The sequence below is a fragment of the Xyrauchen texanus genome, chromosome 5 (assembly GCF_025860055.1).
Source record: "Xyrauchen texanus isolate HMW12.3.18 chromosome 5, RBS_HiC_50CHRs, whole genome shotgun sequence".
Lineage (NCBI taxonomy): Eukaryota > Metazoa > Chordata > Actinopteri > Cypriniformes > Catostomidae > Xyrauchen > Xyrauchen texanus.
In genome coordinates, this window is record NC_068280.1 from 50,369,336 (window position 1) to 50,391,097 (window position 21,762).

Below are 21,762 nucleotides of genomic sequence, written 5' to 3' on the forward strand. Positions count from 1 at the left end.
GGCTATTTGATTAGTTGCTTGGCGCCAAGATGAGTTCGATTTCACCCTCTGCAGATCTCTTTTCACATTGTACTTTTGGGTCCAAACCATGGTATGTTTGTGTCGCTATGGGAGTACAAGAGGTAGTTGTTTACCAGGAAAATATGTTTTTGAAGTATTTGTCCCTTTGTATTTAGTATGGAAACGTTTTGATGCGCAGAACAGCATTTGCGTTTTGTCTGCCGTGGACGTGAAGAATGTGCACTGCTCTCCAAAATCAATATATCTGGAGAAGAGCGACTATGAGAATCACATAATACTATAATTAGAGTGTCTGGGAGCATGCAAAGATTCAAATTATATGGCATCAATAGCGTTTCACTTTCGCAAGTTAGGACAGATAGCTTTTATACCGATCACAAAGTAGGGCTGTGCATATGCCAACATATATCAGTATATCGCAAACTTTTCTCACAATATTGGATTGATACATAGAACCCTGTCGCAATATTATAACTGATCAGTTTGTGTATTTATGTATATCTTGTCCAATATTGAAGAAGCAGAGATGTCTAAATAACCGCAGATACAATCATGTACTGATATACACTCACCTAAAGGATTATTAGGAACATCATACTAATACTGTGTTTGACCCCCTTTCGCCTTCAGAACTGCCTTAATTCTACGTGGCATTGAGTCAACAAGGTGCTGAAAGCATTCTTTAGAAATGTTGGCCCATATTGATAGGATAGCATCTTGCAGTTGATGGAGATTTGTGGGATGCACATCCAGGGCACGAAGCTCCCGTTCCACCACATCCCAAAGATGCTCTATTGGGTTGAGATCTGGTGACTGTGGGGGCCATTTTAGTACAGTGAACTCATTGTCATGTTCAAGAAACCAATTTGAAATGATTCGAGCTTTGTGACATGGTGCATTATCCTGCTGGAAGTAGCCATCAGAGGATGGGTACATGGTGGCCATAAAGGGGTGGACATGGTCAGAAACAATGCTCAGGTAGGCCGTGGCATTTAAACGATGCCCAATTGGCACTAAGGGGCCTAAAGTGTGCCAAGAAAACATCCCCCACACCATTACACCACCACCACCAGCCTGCACAGTGGTAACAAGGCATGATGGATCCACGTTCTCATTCTGTTTACGCCAAATTCTGACTCTCAACTCTCATCTGAATGTCTCAACAGAAATCGAGACTCATCAGACCAGGCAACATTTTTCCAGTCTTCAACTGTCCAATTTTGGTGAGCTCTTGCAAATTGTAGCCTCTTTTTCCTATTTGTAGTGGAGATGAGTGGTACCCGGTGGGGTCTTCTGCTGTTGTAGCCCATCCGCCTCAAGGTTGTGCATGTTGTGGCTTCACAAATGCTTTGCTGCATACCTCGGTTGTAACGAGTGGTTATTTCAGGCAAAGTTGCTCTTCTATCAGCTTGAATCAGTCGGCCCATTCTCCTCTGACCTCTAGCATCAACAAGGCATTTTCGCCCACAGGACTGCCGCATACTGGATGTTTTTCCCTTTTCACACCATTCTTTGTAAACCCTAGAAATGGTTGTGCGTGAAAATCCCAGTAATTGAGCAGATTGTGAAATACTCAGACCGGCCCGTCTGGCACCAACAACCATGCCACGCTCAAAATTGCTTAAATCACCTTTCTTTCCCATTCTGACATTCAGTTTGGAGTTCAAGAGATTGTCTTGACCAGGACTATTTACATCATGTCCTAGAGATCAATAGTGAAAACATAGTATTTTATTCATTCATTTCCTATACCGACTCGATTACATCATTCACAGTGCATCATGGAAGTAGGTGGCATGTTTCACAGGTTTCGATGGCTGTGGTTCTCTGATTGGTGGATCTTTCTCTTCTGTGCCATGGGTAATGTAGTTGTTTACCATGAATTCTGCCATCAAACACGATTTTTAAACAATGAAGTTGAAATAACGCAGACAGTTGGCTTCAATGGAAGCGTATACCATCAATGAACAACCTTGTCTTTAAAGGTTTATAAGTTATCGTTGAAAATCAACTCCTCTACAGGATAAACTAATGGGATTTTTTTACTTCCGGAACCACACTGTTGCACTCTATCATGATGTCTTGAAGTGCTTTGCAAACTGTACCCCAGACCACTTTTTATACAGCACAACCTTGGTATAGTATACCTACATAGCAAGTAGAGTTTCCCAGTACACACTGCCCTGAAAGCCGTGACATGTAATTTAGTTCCTCTGAGTCTCTCTGAAGGCTTAATTCTGTTGTCTATTCACTACTTTTCAGTTTGACCAGAGTTCGTTTAAGGTTTTAGAATGAATGGCTTTCTTGATGATCTGTTGAACAAAATGCTTGTTAGGAGGTCTTAATGAAACCCTTTACGTCCTCATAATGTCAGTACATGGGAGCCAACACACACCTTTGTGGAGGAACTGTTTAAATGAAATTACAAACCTGGATCTCCCACAAGAGTTAACTGTAGAAGATGCAGTCTTCCAGGGATCCTCCCAAATAAAAACATCTCTGTTTTGCCTACTGCTAATTCTTGAATAGACTAGCACTCAAGTTTCACAGAGGTGGTTATTGGCATTGTAGTAGCTCACGATTGGCCCAGGTTACTGTTAGTGTTCTGAAGAGTTCCAGCAGTGTGAAGATTAAGCCCATTACATTTAAAGGGTCATTTTTTACTATTGATATGTGGAGGGTGAATGAGTTTTAGAGAGGTCTGATTTTGTGAAGTAAGTGGGAATGGATGTGTTTGAATTGGAATCAATTGTAAATTGGAATTGGTTGTCTGTTCATGCTTCACAACATCTCTTCTTTACTTATTTAAAGGAATATTCCAGGTTCAATACAATTTAAGCGCTGTCGACAGCATTTGTGGCATAATGTTGATTAACACTCTTAAGTCATTTTGACTCATTCCTCCTATTCTTTAAAGGATAGTGGCAGTTACAATGGAAGTGAATGGGGTCAATCAGTAAACGATAAAATACTCACTGTTTCAAAAGTTTAGCCACGTATTCCTTGAAAAGTTGAGGACACCCAAAAAGGAAAATTCTACCAATTCTAAGGGGTTTAACAGAAATTGTAATGGTTTTAATGGTTACAATGGGAATTGTATTGGTTTTATTGAAAGCTATAATGGTCCCTGTGTGTCTCTACTAGCAATGTGTTCATTTTTATTGGTGGCATGCAATGTCAATTGGATACCATTATGTAACGTACATATCTGTAATGGAAACCTATACAAACCATTAAGTCCTAATGTAATATGGTCCAAAACACAGCAAAAAACATTTAGAAAGGGTTTTAATAGTGAACTACTAACTTTAATTATTAAATAATTCAAAAAAGCCTTTGGCGTAATCGTACACTACATTTCCAGTGCTGGGTAAATTACTTCTGAAATGTAATCGGGTACTGATTACAAATTACACACCATGAATTGTAATCCATTACATAATCTTTTAAATTACACTTTTTAGGAAACCTAATATGATTACTTTTGGATTAATTTTGGATTACCCATTACATATTTGAATGAAAAACTAATTATTAATTTTACATTTATTATGTACCAATTAAAAACATTATATCAAACGAAAACTTGGTATTTGTCAGATGGTTTTAGAATAAAAAAAGGTGCTTTAAATGGTCATAAAAATTTATGATACTCAAGATATCGGGCCAAATGAGGGCGTGCTAGTGTGTACCAGGGCCAGTTGCGTTCCCACTGTTGGTTCCGGGGCTTCATCGTGCCTTCATCAGGGCTTCAAGGTCCGAGGCTATTGGCCCCGGCTGGCCAGTTGAGAGCACTTGCTCGCACTGGCCCGATGGTGGAAAAGTGGCTAATGAGAACATGCTTGTATTTTTTATTATGTTTTTAAAATGTTTTTTTAATAATGAGATAATTGTACTATCTCATAATTATTCATGAGAAGGTGTGGCCTTAACCTATGACTAAAGTGCATTTGCATGGCGCACATGTGCTGAAACATGTGCTTTTACAGAAGAGTGTCTAACATTTTGGACAGGTGGACAAGGGCTTGTTACATAAAATATTCAGACCGCTCAGATCGTCCTTTTCTAATTTAACTACGCACTAGTTATTGCATTTGTCTGATTGGTGGTGTAAGAATGTAATCATGTAATCCTAATAATGTAACGATAATCTGATTTCGCACATTATAAAATGTAATGCAATCAAATTAAAAGTACTTGATTTTTGTATTCTGATTACGTAATCCAGATGGGATGAAATCCATTACTACCCAGCACTGTAGATTTCCAGCTTCACGAGAGTAAGATTGGCCCAGGACGAACTTTCCCCTGCGCTTCAAATACAAGTGTAGACACGATTCTGTTTGCAGTTTACCTCATGATACATCATTACTCTGAGCGTTTGCACTCATGTTTAGCCTGCAGTTGCACAAATTGTATCGAGACGTCATACAAACCATATTGTTAAAATCAATCCCTTGAGTGATTTCTCTTGTGGCTTTGGGCCATCATTTGTGAGAATGGTATTCAGGTGGCAGTTACCATAGTATTTAAAAACCATTTTGCACATTTTGTTGGGTGTAGACTCTGGGAGAGCCCTGACAGTGTCTAATCACAAGACTCACTTTATGAGATTAAACCTATATTACAGGGCTCAAATCACAGGCTCCCGCTCAACTAGTTATTACCTCTCACCTACAATACAGAACGCTATTGAAGTTTTTAAACATATACTGAATGAAAATAAAAGGATCAAACACACTGCTGTATCCATACTGTACAGGATTCTGATGCAACAGTATATTGGTGATTACATTAGTGTCAGCCAGTATTAAACATTTAACATTTTTAACAATGGTCTGATTATGTACTAAAGAAATGTATTTAAACATTATAGCCCACTCTTTTCCAATGCCATTTTAAATACATATTTGCTTTCGTGCCACATTTTAATTTGAAGCTTATGAAACTTGATTTTAGCTTTCATTTTATGAAGAATTTTACATGTTGTGTCTTTGTTTGTGTATTTTACATTTTCTAACGTTCTAACGGTGAAGCATATGAAACTTGATTGAAGTTTTTAGTATTTTTTTCTTTCTTTTTTTTTAACGAAACAATGTGGATTTATGATATTATCCATAACATTAAAAAAAATCATTTGTGCAGGAATTTTACATTTAGCTTATTTTTTATTAAATTTTTTCAATTTATGATTTCGGCCATAACATAACTTGTTTTGAGCTTTAGTATTTTTTTGTTTTTTACAAAAAAATATATATTTATGATATTTCCCATAACATAAAAATATAAATATGTTTTTATTTTATGAATAATTTTACATTTTCTATTTTTAATTTTGTTTTACATTTTCTAATGTACATTTATAATCTATTATTACAAAATTTTAGCTGAAGCATGTAAAACTTTTTTGAGCTTTTGTTTTTATTTATATTATTTATTTTTTATGATATTGCCTATAACATATATATATATATAATGCCAAAGCCTATGGGGTTGTTAGTAAGGCTGGACGACACGGCTCCAAAAAGTATCTTGCTTTTTTTCAGCCTATTGAAAATATTCGATATACAGTGCAGGCCAAAAATATTTGCACCCTTGGTAAATATGAGCAAATAAGGCTGAGAAAAAATAAAACTTCATTGTTTATCCTTTCGATCTTTAATAAAAAAATTTTTTAAATCTAACCTTTAATTGAAGTAAAACAATTGAAACAGGGGAAATATCTCTATTAAATAAATACTTTTCTCCAAAACACGTATTTTATTTTATTTTTACGTTTTATTTATTTATTTTACAAAAGAATGTAGATTTATGATATTGGCCGAAACATAACAAAAACACTTTCTTCAATTTTATAGAAGAAATTAACTTTATTTTGATTGATTGATTTATTTAGATTTTTCTGTTCTGAAGAAAATTTGGAACGCCCAATTCCCAATGCACTCTTAATTCCTCGTGGTGGCGTAGTGACTCGCCTCAATCCGGGTGGTAGAGGACGAATCTCAGTTGCCTCCTCGTCTGAGACCGTCAATCCTTGCATCTTATCACTTGGCTTGTTGAGCGCGTTACCGTGGAGACATAGCGTGTGTGGAGCATACACGTACAACTCACCATGCACCCCACCGAGAGCAAACCACATTATAGTGACCACGAGGAGGTTGCCCCATGTGACTCTCCCCTCCCTAGCAACCGGGCCAATTTGGTTGCTTAAGAGACCTGGTTAGTGTCACTCAGCACACCCAGGATTCGAACTCGAGACGCCAGGGGTTGTAGTCACCGTCTTATTCTTTTTGACTGTTTTATTATCTGCCAGGTGAAAATCATAAGTCCAATCATTTAGAAAAGTAATATCACACTTCTACTCAACAAGCCACACAATTCGAGGTGTCAGTCATGTATGTATCACAAACAGGAAGGGACAAATTAGACACTGAAGTTTAATACTTACGGGTTGGGAATGAGCAATTGTAATAGTTATTAGCAAACACCACTTTATTACAGCTCACAACATCATCAGCTCTCAGTATCAGCCGATGTTTCTATATTGGCAAATCTCTAGTAAAAGAACAAGCCATTTTTGGGAAGAATAACCCTTTTTGAGCTCCATATATCTTAGTGTCTTCATACAATGGATTTGGTCTGTTACTCTTGGGATATTTGTAGCACATGAGTGTTTAATACTGGAGAAAGTTTAATTACATCTTGTTTCACTCGCTTTACTCTTGGTGGTCCGCTACAATGTGTGTTTTGCTGCTGTTTTTATGAGGTTAGACCAATTCTAAATGATGTTCCAGTTTAACCATTTATAATGCATGTATAAACATGAATAGCTCTGGCTTCGAAACAAATGAGCACCTTTTCCTAATTAAGCTTCCTTGTGTTTTGTTTGGAGATTTATTTGGTTTGTCTAGAAAAGATTAGATTGCCACGAATTGGTGTCTAAACACTGGATACTGTGAAAAGCTTTTAACCACAAGGTGATGGTCCAGCTATCTTCAAGAGATGTTTTGATTTCAGACCACTTCCCCATTGTAAATCACACAGTAGTGTGTGTACAGTGAGCACCTCTGTTCTAAATTACATATAATATTACCCAGCTGTTCCCCTTTCTTAAATCTCACTCTTGAATGCTGTCAAAAAGTATATTCATGGGTCATATTTAAGCTCAAATGCAAATTAAATTAGAAATAAAGAAAATTAATACTAAAGGATCATTAAAGAAATATTCCGGGTTCAATACAAGTTTAGTTCATTTGACATCATTTGTGGCATAATGGTGATTACCACAAAAAATTATTTAAATAAAAGTAAAAAAAATAGCATTATTATATATATATTATATTAATAACTGCAATTATTATTAGTTTTTTTAAATAAACGAGGGGCAAGTCGAAATTAGTTTTTTGCCAATAAACTTTCTGCCACAAATGATGTCAATTAAGCTTAATTATTTTAGATATATGACAATTAAGCATATTTCCCCCAACATTTTTATTACAGTAATGTAAAAATATAATAGTAATTGTTTACAATGTAAAGTATTTATTCACCATGGTAGTAATGAATAAATGTGGTTAATTGTTATGAAAATAAAGACACAAACATTTTAAAAGTCTTAAAATAGGGGCTAATTTTCTTTATTACATTTTTAATCATTTATTTTATTAACTTTGGGGTGAAATGGTATGGAAGCCCATTTATGCCACATAAAAAAATTAAAAATTTGCTTGTGTGAGTCTAATTTTTGAGATAATAAATCATTATTATGAGATTACCTTTTATTTCATAATTCTGATTTTTCAATATCATAATTATGAATTTTTATCTTTTAATTGTGACTTAAATCTCATAAAATTATGACAACATTTGATCTAATAATTACAAATTTACAATCTCATAATTGGGACATTTTATCTAAAATTTAGATTTGTTTTATCTCATTATTACAATTTTGACTTTTATCTCATAATTATGGCCTAGTAATACATAATTTTGATTTAGCATGTCATAATTTTGAGATAGTACAACAAACATGTCTTTTTTCCTCATAATTTTGACTATCTCATAAATATGACTTCTTATCTCATAATTTTGATTTAGCATCTCATAATTTTGACTTAGTGTTTCAAAATTATGACATTTTATCATACAATTATGATTTAGTATCTCATAATTGAGATTTTTATATGCGGTGGTAATGGGCTTCCGTAGGGGAAATGTGACACAGACGTTTTTGAATTTTTATTAAATGAATATGTCATCTTTAATATGTCATCTTTAAATTGTTTTACATTGTATGTAAAACAAAAAAGATGCAATGAAAGTGAACACTGACATCTTTTTTGTTTCACGGTCATACAGAAAGTCTTGAAAACATGAGGGCGAGTAAATGATGACCGAATGTTCAGTTTTTGGTGAACTATTCCTGTTAAATTTTAGTAGTGAAATTCATTGTCGGTGTGGTGTTCATCGTCTTTGCGCTCACTGGCTTATTCCAACAAGCCAAGATTAATAGTTCTGGTTGCCATGGAATGATGGCAAACTTCTCTCAGCCTGCAAGAAACTAAAAGAAAAAGTAAATTGACCAGCGTCTCTCCCAGTGGGCAGCAGCATATTTGGGCATTGTGTAGTTGAAGCAAAGACCCTTTACGACCCCTGGTTAAAGTCAAACTCTCTCCTGTGGAGCTCGAGATTGGCCTCACAGTTGGTTAAATGTTGCATGTTGAAAAGGCCACCTCTTTTTTCTTTAACTTTTGGACTCGTCTACCTTATTTTTGCTTTCCCTACACTGCCAAATGACATCAAAGGTTGCTCTGCATCAGTGGAGAGCTGATATCGTAAAATGGCCAGGTGATGCCGAGAGAAAACAGCAATCTATTCCGAGACGGAGGCTAGGATAAGGGGCAAGATGTTTTTCTTAAGAACTGCTCACTAGTGAGAGCAAAATTATGCAGTTGAGTGAAGAAAATACCTCAAAGCCACTTGTTGAAAGAGTATTCGAGCAGGCATACTTCCTAAAGTTGAGGTTGGGAAAAAATTGCGAGCATTTTTGCCTGTGGTGAGTTCAATCCTATTCAACGCTAATCACTTTGACTTCTCAAGAAAAGTGTGAATCATCATTTTGGGAGTTATGGGATGACAGAATGACCAGAGTTTACTGGTCCTGGAACCCTGTGAATTTTGAAATAGTTCCCATTCTTCTGGAATAATAAATCACAAATGACATTTCTTTAAAATATCTGTTGTTTTTCTTACACTGTAAATTTTTTTTTTCCATTTGAATATTAATATGTGAAAAGATGCACACATATACAGTATCACATCACTGGAAACGCATCAAAACGGACAAAAATGTCCATCCAGCACATGTTTTCATACTCCATTGACTAAAAATAGTGCAGATGAGAAGTTTCCAAGAGGTGTTTGTGCTGAAAACAGCAAGACCCAGAGCAGCTGAATGACAGAGGATAGCTTTTCTTGTAGCTTGACAACGCTTCTTTATAAAAGCAGCGCGAGATCAGAAACGTTCAGAAATCTAGTGCATGTTTATATACAAAAAATAATTCCAAATAGTCCAGATGGGTCCTCTTTGGTGTTCAGGAATAGTTAGTCTACCCTAGGCCTGTCTGTCCTGGTCTCTCTTAGTTCACAAATTTAAGCATCAGTGGGCGGGGCCAAAGATGCAATGATGTAAAGTAGGTGTTGATGTTTTTACGCTGTAAAGGAGTTCATGAATGGCAGGGCGGAGGGCGGGGCCGGGTCGTGATCATACACACCCAGTCCCGTATTAGGCTAATCAAGCCTCCGAGGTATAAAGGTCGACTGCAGGGTGTCGTGCGGGAGAGAGAGATCGTTAGCGGACATGTCCGTCATGTGTGTGTTTGTGTCTTCTTTTAAGTTTACCATTAAACCATTATTTATATTGAAAAGCCGGTTCTCGCCTCCTCCTTTCCATTGAATACTGTTACAATGAATTAATGAGCATAGGGAAGTCGCGGAAGTAGAGAACTAAGCTTTTTCGAAGACTGGTTTGAATAAATGCCTTTATTGCATTGGGGATTAAGTTTTGAGTTCTGAAATGTACTGATTTATAGTAGAATGACCTCTTATATGTCTAAGTATCAAGGAAAATGTGATTCCTTATGACATGACCCCTTTAAGAATGTTTACATATTTTTACTGAAAGCAAGATAAAAAAATAATCAGATTTGTTTTTTGTTGTTTTCTCCATGACGATGGAGAGCAAACAGAGACTGCTTGAGTCTCCTGTAGAGTTTCAGCAGAGATCTTAACAATGTCTCAAACTGTGCTCTGATTCGCCAAGATAGCAACGTATGCAATCAAATGTCAGATCTTAAAATGAACTATTTTACAACGTTATCAGATCCAGAGGTCTGCATACTGTAATGCTGATGAAGGAAAGACATTGGGGAACATTAAAGGACAAAAACAAATGAAAATTGGTAGACCTGCTTGTCTTATTTGATCAAGAACGGCACATACGTATAGTACACATGCCACACTGAGGAGGAAATGGGAGGAACAGGAGAAGAGGAGATGAAAGAGAAGACTAATATTCCCATTTGTTAAACTCAAGCCCTCCAATTAGGCATTTTTATTAGATAAAGATGGAGACAGGGCTGTGATTCATTACTATAACAGTGACAGTGAAGAAAATAAAACAGTTAACAGATATACAACAAAAAAAAGGAATGTGTATGTTTAACAGTATGACTTTCTTTTTTATGCAAACACAAAAGGAGATGTTTTAATAATGATTACCCTCCGTATTTTCAATGCAATTGGTAGTGAATTGTGATTTACTTCAAATCATAAAATAGAACCCCAAAGTAGCATAAAAGTATTCCATGCAGTATTCGGTGAGAATTTGGTGTCCCCCTATTGCAATTGAGCATACATACATGCACACTCTTTAAAAAAATATAAACGCCACTTATGCCTTAACATAAACACATAAAAGCCGTGTGTGATAAAGGGCTTTGTCTTAACAGGCTTTAATCCCTTAAAAGGCTGCACTTGCATTTGCGGGACGTTTCAGAACACTGCTTTCTGCATTTAAACATGGCATGCAAAAGTCTTGACAGAATGAAAATGGAATATTAATTTATGGATATAAAAGATATAGAAGCCTCAGTGATGTCAAATGATGTCCACACAGCAAACTAACAAGGAACTATGCTTCTAACCACAGGTAAGAGCTGGTTTCGGGGAAACACCAAGTCATTGAACTATGTTGGTCACGGAAATTCCGACCATTGTTGGTTAACGATGCTTCTGGGAAATGCACCCCAGGATAGTTAAAGTTAGTTCAAATGTCTACATGTTTATAGTTAGCTACCACCCCCTTGATGACTAAAGTTTGACCGCCACAGCAACGCAAGAATGAACACTAAATATGTTCAACGGGACAGCAAGTTTGCAATGCATTTGCCTTGCATTTGTGTCTACGTTTGAGTACTTGCACAAAGTATATTTCTGGCCTAATGAGTAAACTTCAGATCCTGCTGTTGAGTAGAGGTGTGCAATTTCTTAAAAAAATTAAAAAATAAATCTGAGGATTACAATATTCACCTGGTGGAAGATAAAACAAGTTCGTATTCATTTAAAAATGTGTTCGTTCAATGAGGGACTTCTATTTTGAAAAATAATGTCCAGAAGCACTTCCTGTTTTCTGCTTGGGTTAAATGTGCTTGTTGTCAAACACGGGACAATAATTAAAACCTATCCTTTGATTTATCCACCACAGTGGGCAATAAACAAGCCAAGTTTGAGTTTGTATACTGGCGTCTGGTCTCATTATTATCTGCACTCACACAATGCAGTAACATATGCACAAACTGTGGCACACTACTTCATATGAGTCAGCACCTATGTATACTGCACGCACACACACCAAGTGACAATTGTGCACCTAATCTGTTCTCTGCTATATGCATCATGAAATATGCACCTTAAACTTTACTGTATTAAAATCATTCCATTATCGCAAGCCCTTGCGATACGCATATCACAAGATGTACATTTTAAATAAAAATCAAATATATTGTGCAGTCCTATTAAGAAACCACCGTAACACCCTAACAACCAGCTCGCAATGCCGTAGCTACCACCCTGAACACTGTAGCATCTTGTCATGACTTTGGCCTGGGCAAGCTCCACTCACATTTTAATCATAAAATATTAAAATCGAGTTTGATTAGTTCCAGTCTCTCTCACGCCTTGATTTTAATTTGGGGTTTTAGCTGATTTTAAACTGAAAGAACGTAACATTGAATCAAACAGAAAACAAATCCTCTTTATTTTTAAAGTGTACATCCTTGATGCCTGGACAGCTGGAAGAAAGATACAAAGCCTGTCTATTAATTAAGCCGTCACAGACAGCTTCAAACTGATAAAACATGTTATATGCATGACTTGTATTTTCGAATGGCTCCTGGTTGACTTGCATTGCAATCCTCTTTGTAATTCAGGAAGTCTTCTTGGCAGGATCGAATATCCCTTCGTGCCTTCCATACATATGGGGACATAAGCACTTAGAGCCCTGGAAAGTGGCACTTTTTGGCTAATTGTTCTTAATAGCAGAAAGATACCATGCCATGTGGGTGGCGGGATGTGACACGAGGGGCCACATTCAGAGTGTTTATATATCACAGCCACTGACATTCCCTGGAGACACTGGAGGATGTAGAAGGAATTTATTTCTCAGGCATTTATCATAATCTCATAATCTGTTGAATTTTAAAATAACAGATTTGACATGTTTGATTAGAAGTCCATGTATTGCATCTGTTATTCATGGGAACAACAAACTGATGCATACATCGAACTACATTCGAGTGTTGGTTAACCATGCAAAACTTGCTACCATAATCCCAGAGTGTTGCTATGCGGTTGCTACAGTGTTCTGTGGGGTTTTTAGCAGGTTGCTATGTTGTTGCTAAGGTGTTATGAGTGGTTGCTAGGTGGTTTCTAGGGTGATTTGTGTAGTTGCATACTTACTGGTCCATGTCAAAAGAGTTCCCTTCCCCTCTATGCAACATAGTTTTGTGTCAAATAGTAATATTTGAATGAGATGGCAAAATAGTAAGATATACACTCATATCGTATGACTCGGCTTGTTCGAAAAGCCAAGTTTCATTTCCATACAGACCGATCATTTCAAATTGACACATTACAGGCATCATATTTTAGTTAGGCTCCTATCTAACACTTTAGTTTAAGAATGGAAATGTCAGTGAACAAATTTGTTAACTCATTCCATATTAATTTATGCAATACCAATGACTAATATAACCTGTAATACGATTCCCTCGTCTTGTTACAAATCCAGATGTTTTCTTTCTTCCATTGCACATAAGTTATTTCCTATTAAAATCAATGTTCGGTGTAGGTTAGGGGTTTAACTTAGGAAAACATTGTTCTTTGGCTCATTTATTTTTCTCTATTGGAGTAAATGTTGTACGTTTTAGGATGAGCAAACTTGTAGAATTTCTTACGATTTAATTTTAGTTGTCAAGAGACAGAGTTGTCTTTATTATGTTCTGGTCTCTATGTAAGGCTCATATCACTCTTCATATAAGTCTATGGTATTTTTTGGTCCATGTTTCTGTCCGACTGGCAAAACAATAGTATGCCAGATCATGCTACTCTAGGCCATATTAGTTTAATTTCCCAAAAGGACACCAGAAGCATCCTTGGCTTTAGAGAATTACCATTACACCACTTGGCACAAACAACGCAGTACACTAAATTCCTCTCTCATGAACCTGTCTGTGATTAACTCTAGACTGCATGCAAACAACCTACCCTAGCCCCTCAATCCCTGGCCTCTCGCTAATCAGAACCTGTCGCTGAAGCAGCTTACAAAGGAAATTTAATGAAAACAAAATTACTTTGCTTTAGATGGCTTCCTGGTAGAGGGCTCTGGTTAGAGGGCAAAGAAATGTTCCCATCCCATTACTGCTACTGTGTGGTCTAGGGATGTGCAAAACTATATATTTTCAGGTGGGTTGCCTGAATGACTAGGTGCCTAATCTGTATAATTAAGCTGGTTTTGGGTTCACCTGACCAAAATGGACATGTATCTTGTAAAGCTTGTCAAATTAAAATTAAAATAACTAGTCAACCTTATTTATCGACGATTTGGCTGTTGGGGGATTAGTCGACCAATGTGACCCATCCTTAGTGTGTCTGTGGCAAATCTCCATCAAGTCTCTTTCAATGTTTTGACAATGCATGCACAACACTTAACCCATGAATCAGAGGGTAATGCTGCACCAGGCAAGTGGCCCTCTTGCACGGGTGAAGTGCCATTCTGTGCCCATCCCATTACATTTTCCCCACTCTAGTGTACTCTGCAATCATAAGTGAACAGGGGAGTTAGGCAGTTTCAACATTGACTCTTCACATTGGCTCGTTCTGAATCCCCTTAAGGGTCTTAAGCCGCAAAAGTTTGGGAAGTAAACAAATGTTCGAAATGACCAGATTAATGCATATGGATGTCTTATTGTTTGTCGACAGACTCTGGATTTGATTTGGTCTAATCCTTTAAATGGGAGCGCTGCTCAATAGCTCTTTTCGCCAGATTTAAATCCTGCAGTTGTCATTAATATTCAAGAAGGGAAATGCATCCAATGTGGTCGCTGCTTCCACTGCAAAGTAGTTTTTTGTAGCAGTGTTGCAGTTATCCTAAAAAAGTTTTTACAGCACTAATTACGTTGATTTAAAGCAGAGCAAAGCTGGTGCGGCTTACTTTGTTGTATGTAAATAAGTTTAACTTTGAATACACAATATCTGAATGTTTACTGTGTATCCCTCCATGGAAATACAGTTCAAGATACAGTTTACCCACTCTCATAAGTTACATGGAAACTTAAAATAAACACAACTCCTAAATGTCGTTCCACAGGAAATTATCCATCTGGTGTTATCACTGCAGATACTGTCAATGATAAGCCATTTTATGAATAAACATCACTGGCAGTTTCCCATGTAGGCCTACACAACTTAGCTATGTGTTTTAGCTATTTATTAATTTTACTGACCACAGTAATCAGGTAAGAAAAACATGGATTCTGATTACTTGTTCATGCTTCACTTTAGTTTAGCTTTAGTGTAGCTTTAGCAATGTTAACCTGGCTATAAATATATTAGGATGCTAACATACATGCTCTCCATAAAAATATCCTATGCACATAGATTACCAAGCATGAACTTTTCCATATGGACATTAGCATGTTGGAGTGGTGGTGGAGTAGTGGTCTAAGCACATAACTGGTAATCAGAAGGTCTTAGGTTCAAGCCCCACAGCCACCACCATTGTGTCCTTGAGCAAGGCACTTAACTCCAGGTTGCTCCGGGGGATTGTCCCTGTAATAAGTGCACTGTAAGTCGCTTTGGATAAAAGCGTCTGCCAAATGCGTAAATGTAAATGTAGCATGTTAATATGCATGCACTTGAGATAGACTAATCTCTTGATCAGCATTTAATCATAAACACATACATACAATTTAATCATCCATTTAATGTGGTAATATCCAGTGATTGATTGGCAGTATTTAAGCAGGTACTTTTATAACATTCACCGATCAGCCACAACAATAAAACCACATGCTTAATATTGTGAAGGTCTCCCATGTGCCGCCAAAACAGCGCCAACCAGCATCTCAGAATAGCATTCTGAGATGATAATCTTCTCACCACAGTTGTACAGAGTGGTTATCTGAGTTACTGTAGACTTTGTCAGTTCAAACCAAGCTGGCCACTCTCTGTTGACCTCTCTCATCAACAAGGCATTCTCATCCTCAGAACGGCCGCTCACTGGATGTGTTTTGTTTTTGGCATCATTCGGAGTAAATTCTAGAGACTGTTGTGTGTCTGGCACCAACAATCATGCCACGGTCCAAATCACTGATATCACATTTTGTCCCCATTATGATGGTTGATGCTAACATTAACTGAAGCTCCTTATCCATATCTGCATGAAGTTATGCACTGCACTGCTGCCACACGATTGGCTGATTAGATAATCGCATGGATTGTTGGTGCCAGACGGGTATTTCTGTAACTGCTGATCTTCTGGGATTTTCACACACAACAGTTGCTAGAATTTACTCAGAATGGTGCCAAAAGCACAAAAAAAAAAACATCCAGTGAGTGCCAGTTCTGTGGACGGAAATGCCTTGTTGACGAGAGAGGTCAACAGAGAATGGCCAGACTGGTTTGAACTGGCAAAGTCTACAGTAACTCAGATAACCCCTCTGTACAATTGTGGTGAGAAGAATATAATCTCAGAATGTTGAGAATTCTATTCTGAGATGCGGGTTGGTGCTGTTTTGTCGGCACAAGAGGGATATACACAATATTAGGCAGGTGGTTTAATTTTGTGGCTGATCGGTGTACATACCTAGCATCTCCAAGTTTAACTTCAAGCAAGCATCAATCAATTTTCTGGCTCTATGTGCTGAGCAAATCACCTTGCCTAAGGATATTAGCCAAAGATATTAATGCTACACTCCCTCCTGAACAAAAATCATTCTTTTATTCATTCATTTGATCAGTTTATTTTGGATTTCCAATCATCCCAAAAGCTGTTGTCGTCACTGATTAATCAGCAAAACTATAAATCAGTTCTCTACTAAAGCGTTCCACTGTTAGTTGTCGCACAGGAATGCCACTGTGGGTTTGTGTTTGTCTAAACCCTTCTGAGAGCCCCTAATAATACTCTTGTTAAGTGTAGCTCAGCCATTTCTGCCACTGTTTCACCACAAACCAGACATCTACTGACAGACTGCCGTACCACACACCCCAGTGTCAAGCACAGGAGAGAACAGCACTTGCCTTTTCACGCATATTGACCCCTAAGAAAAACAAAGGCAACATTCTTTCATAACAGGGCTTGGTGATTTTCTGGATGTAGTCTATATTAGTTTAGAAAAACTGTGATATCTTTATGGTAGAATGACTTTCTTGTATGCTGTTTCTGTTCTTTTAACCTTATCAGAGGCATAAACTGTAGATGTATTTTTATATATTTTGAAGTAAATTTGAATGTGCATTATCATAACAATGTTAAGATGAAGCCTGACAATGTTTCCAGTAATTGATGAGTTGTGAGTGGTTTCTGGGGTGCTACTATGCAGTTTCTAAGGTGTTCTGAGTGGTTACTATGGGGTTGTTAGTAGGGCTAGACGACATGGCCCAAAAATTATCTAGCTTTTTTCTGCCTATTGACGATATTCTATGCCGCTTTAAATCAAATATTTTATATATATATATATATATATATATATATATATATATATATATATAGTTGACTTAACACATTAATTCAGTGCAATTAATTATATAAAAAATAACACATAAAAAAATTAACACAATTAATCACGTCCCCGGACCATAATAAGGAAGATTAAGTGGTTGCTGAGTGTTTCTAGGGTGTTTTCTGGGTAGTTACTATTGTGCTGCTATGCAATTGCTTAGGTGTTCTGAGTAATTACTAGGGTGTTCTTGATGGCTAATAGGATGATCTGGGTAGTTGCGAGGGAGTTGGTGTGCATTTGCTAATGTGCTCTGTGTGGTTGCTAGGGGGTTGATTTGCAGTTGCTAAGGTTTACTAAGTGGTTACTAGGGTATTCTTGGTCATTGCTAGGGATTTGGTATGCAGTTGCTGATGTGATCTGAGTGGTTCCTAGGGGGTTGGTAGGGTGTTCTGGGTAGTTGCTTGGGTGTTGCTATGTAGTTGCTAAGGTGTTCTGAGTGATAACTAGGGTATTCTAGGTTGTTGATAGGGAGTTGCTATGCAATAGCTAAGCTGTTCTTAGTGGTTTCTAGGGTGTTACTATGCAACTGGTAAGGTGTTCTGAGTGGCCATGATCTGGGTATTTCTTGGCAGTTGGTATGCAGTTGCTAAGGTGTTATGTGTGGTTGCTAGAAGGTTGCTAGGGAGTTGGTATGCAGTTGCTGAGATGTTCTGAGTTGTTGCTACGGGGTAGGGTGTCGCTGTGCAGTTTCTACGGTGTTCTGAGTAGTTGTTAGGGTGTTTCTATGCAGTTTCTAAGGTGTTCTGAGTAGTTGCTAGGGTGAGTGGCTAACAGGAGGATCTGGACAGTTTTAGGGAGTCGATATGCAGTTGCTAAGGTGTTCGGCATGGTTGCTAGGTGATTGATATGCAGTTGTTAAGGTTTTCTGAGTGGTAACTACAGTTTTCTAGGTTGTTGTTAGGGAGTTGCTATGCAGTTGCTAAAGGCTACTCAGTGGTTGCTAGAGTGTTCTGGGTAGGTGCTAGGATTATGCTGTGCAGTTGTTAAGTTGTTCTTATTTGTTACTAAAGTTTGTTGCTCAGGAAGAAGAGGCGCTGGTGAGCCTTCTTCACAACGGCCTCGGTGTGGACAGACCATGTGATTTCCTCCGTAATGTGGACACCGAGGAACTTGAAACTTCTGACTCTCTCCACCGGTGCTCCATTAATGGTGATGGGGCTGTGTTCCCTGTCTTTCTTTCTGAAGTCCACTACAAGCTCTTTGGTTTTACTGACGTTGAGGGAGAGGTTGTGCTCCTGACACCAGTGTGTCAGAGGTGCACCTCCTCTCTGTAGGCTCTTTCATCATTGTCAGTGATCAGACCTACCACCGTCGTATCGTCAGCAAACTTAATGATGGCATTGGAGCTATGTGTTGCCACACAGTCATGTGTATACAGGGAATACAGGAGTGGGCTGAGAGCACAGCCCTGCAGGGCTCCAGTGTTGTGGGTCAGTGATGAGGAGATGTTGCTGCCCATTCTAACCACCTGTCGTCTGCCTGACAGGAGATCCAGGACCTAGCTGCACAACTAGCTGTTTAAGCCCAGAGCCTCACATCAAGCTTGGAGGGCACTATGGTGTTGAATGCTGAGCTGTAGTCTACAAACAGCATTCTCACATAAGAGAGCAGTGTGTGTTGTAGATGGAATGGCATCATCAGTGGAGCGGTTGTTGCAGTAGGCAAACTGCAATGGGTCCAGAGAAGTGGACAGCACAGAGCAGATGTGATCTCTGATTAGCCTCTCAAAGCATTTGCTGATGATGGGGGTCAGAGCAACCGGACGCCAGTCATTTAAACAAGTTATTTTTGATTGCTTTTGTACAGGCACAGTGGTTGATGTTTTAAAACATGTGGGGACTACAGACAGGGAGAAGGACAGGTTGAAAATGTCTGTAAAAACACCAACCAGTTGGCTCGCGCACGCTCTGATGACGCAGCCCGGAATGCCGTCTGGACCTGCGGCTTTGCGGATGTTCACCCGTCAGAAGGATCGGGTTACATCCGCAACAGAGACAGAGAGTGAACCATCATCTGTAGCATCGGCCGCGAGTGTTCTCTCCACGAGGGTGGTGTTATTGTCCTCGAATCAAGCATCAAATGTATTAAGCTTATCCGGGAGAGAGGCAGCAGTGTTCACAGCGGAGTTTTTATTCCCTTTGTAGTCTGTGATGATGTTAATTCCCTGCCACATACTTCTAGAGTCGGTGGTGTTGAATTGTCCTTAAATTTTGTGCCTGTACTGGCGTTTGGCTGCTCTGATAGTGTTATGGAGGGCATAACTGACTTGTTTCCCGGAATTAAAAGCGGAGGTCCGCGCATTAAGTTCCGCACGAACTTCGCCGTTAACCCATGGTTTCTGGTTGGGGTAGATCTGTATTGTTTTGGTCGGAACAACGTCCTCCACGCACTTCCTGATGAAAAACGTTATGCTATCAGCGTAAACCTCGATGTAGTCATCAGAGGAGGACCGGAACATCTCCCAGTCCGCGTGATCAAAACAGTCTTGTAGAGTCTGATTGGTCCAACCAGCACTGGATCGTTCTGAGGGTGGGTGCTTCCTGTTTCAGTTTCTGCCTGTAAGCGGGCAGAAGCAGAACGGAAGAGTGGTCTGATTTGCCAAATGATGGGTGGGGGAGGGATTTGTAGCCATCCTGGAAAGGAGAATAGTAATGGTCCAAAACCCGGTCCCCTCGTGTGTTGAAGCTGATGTGTTGGTGGTATTTTGGTGCGATTGTTTTAAAATTGGCTTTGTTAAAGTCCCCGGTAACAATGAACGTGGCCTCAGGGTGCGCGGTTTCCTGCTCACTTATACTCCCATACAGTTCCTTGAGTGCCCGGTCTGTGTCGGCTTGTGGGGGATGTACACAACTTTGATAATGACCGCTGTGAATTCCCTCGGTAGCCAGAATGGTCGACACAGAAGCATGAGGTATTCCAGATCAGGAGAGCAGAAAGACTTGATAAAATGTACGTTCCTCAGATCACACCATGATTTGTTGATCATAAAACATACACCACCACCTCTGCTTTTACCTGAGAGGTCTTTCGTTCTATCCGCTCGGTGCACGAAGAAACCCGCGGGTTCGATGCCCGAGTCGGGAATCTCCGCAGACATCCAGGTTTCTGTAAGGCAAATAATGCAGCAATTCCTCCTCTCATTGCAGAACCAATGCCCAAAAGTGTTTGTCATATGCAATAAGGCATCAGAGACTCCAGCCACCCGAGTCATGGGCTGCTCTCAATGCTACCATCAGGCAAGCGGTATCGCAGCATCAGGACCCGCACCAGCCGACTACATGACAGCTTCTTCCCCCAAGCAGTCAGACGTTTGAACACTTGATCTCTCAAGATCAATAATCAGCACTGCACTTTATTCAGCTATAATCTCACATTGGACTGTCTATAATCTCACATTGAATATAACATAATTATATTCTCCACAATACATCTACTGTATATATATATATATATATATATATATATATATATATATATATATATATATATATATATTTTATACTCTTTTTATTGTATGTGTATTCTATAGTGTGTGTGTATAGTTTACTGTACATTGTATATTATTATTGTGTTGTGTAAGTATGTGTACATTTGATATGTAAATTGTGTTGTGTAAGTATGTTGTTTATTGTAATTGGTATATGTCTCGTCACTGTCATGACTGCTATGTTGCTTGGAACTGCACACAAGACTTTCACCTACTGTTGCACTTGTGTACATGGTAGTGTGACAATAAAGTGATTTGATTGATTGATTTGATAAAGGGTTGTTCGGGTGCTCTGGGTAGTTGATATGGTGTTATGCAGTTGCTAAAGTGTTCTGAATGGTTGCTGGGGGTTGCTAGGCAGTTGCTTTGCAAAATCAAAAGAGCCCACCCCCATGTCTGTTAAGAGATAATGTCAGACTATACTAAGATTTATATACAAATTTCTGCCTCTCTCGGTGTGTTGAAATGCAAACTCAACCCCTTTACACAGATTTAGGGGCCTGAGCTGAGATGAATTTGAGGCTGTTTTAAGTAAATGACAGGTTTCAGCAAAGACGACATTCTTTTCCTCTGAGAGAAACAAGAGAGAGAGAGAGAGAGAGAGAGAGAGAGAGAGAGAGGTTGCTGTTTCATAACTTGTCTGTGGTGTTTCTCCTAAAATTCCATTGGTGTCTTAACCATAAACCCAAATGAGACAATTGTTGACACACAGTAAGAATAAATATCTATAAAGGATGTGTTATATACATTATATAAAATATAATGTGGATAGCATAGCTCAGTTTTGATCTTGGAAACAATGCTTGAGTTCAGATTATCTGCAGACTTTGGTATCTTAGAATATCTGAGCACAGTTTGAGAATTTACCATCTTCAAAAGCCAGATATGGCATACACAACTAGTAAACCCCTT

The 21,762-nt window shown here is 38.5% G+C and overlaps 1 protein-coding gene across 1 annotated transcript in view; it reads left to right on the plus strand.

Moving 5' to 3' along the window:
• Nucleotides 1-21,762, plus strand: part of gpc5a (glypican 5a) — a 237,687-nt gene that overhangs the window by 8,414 nt on the left and 207,511 nt on the right. The window lies entirely within an intron of this gene.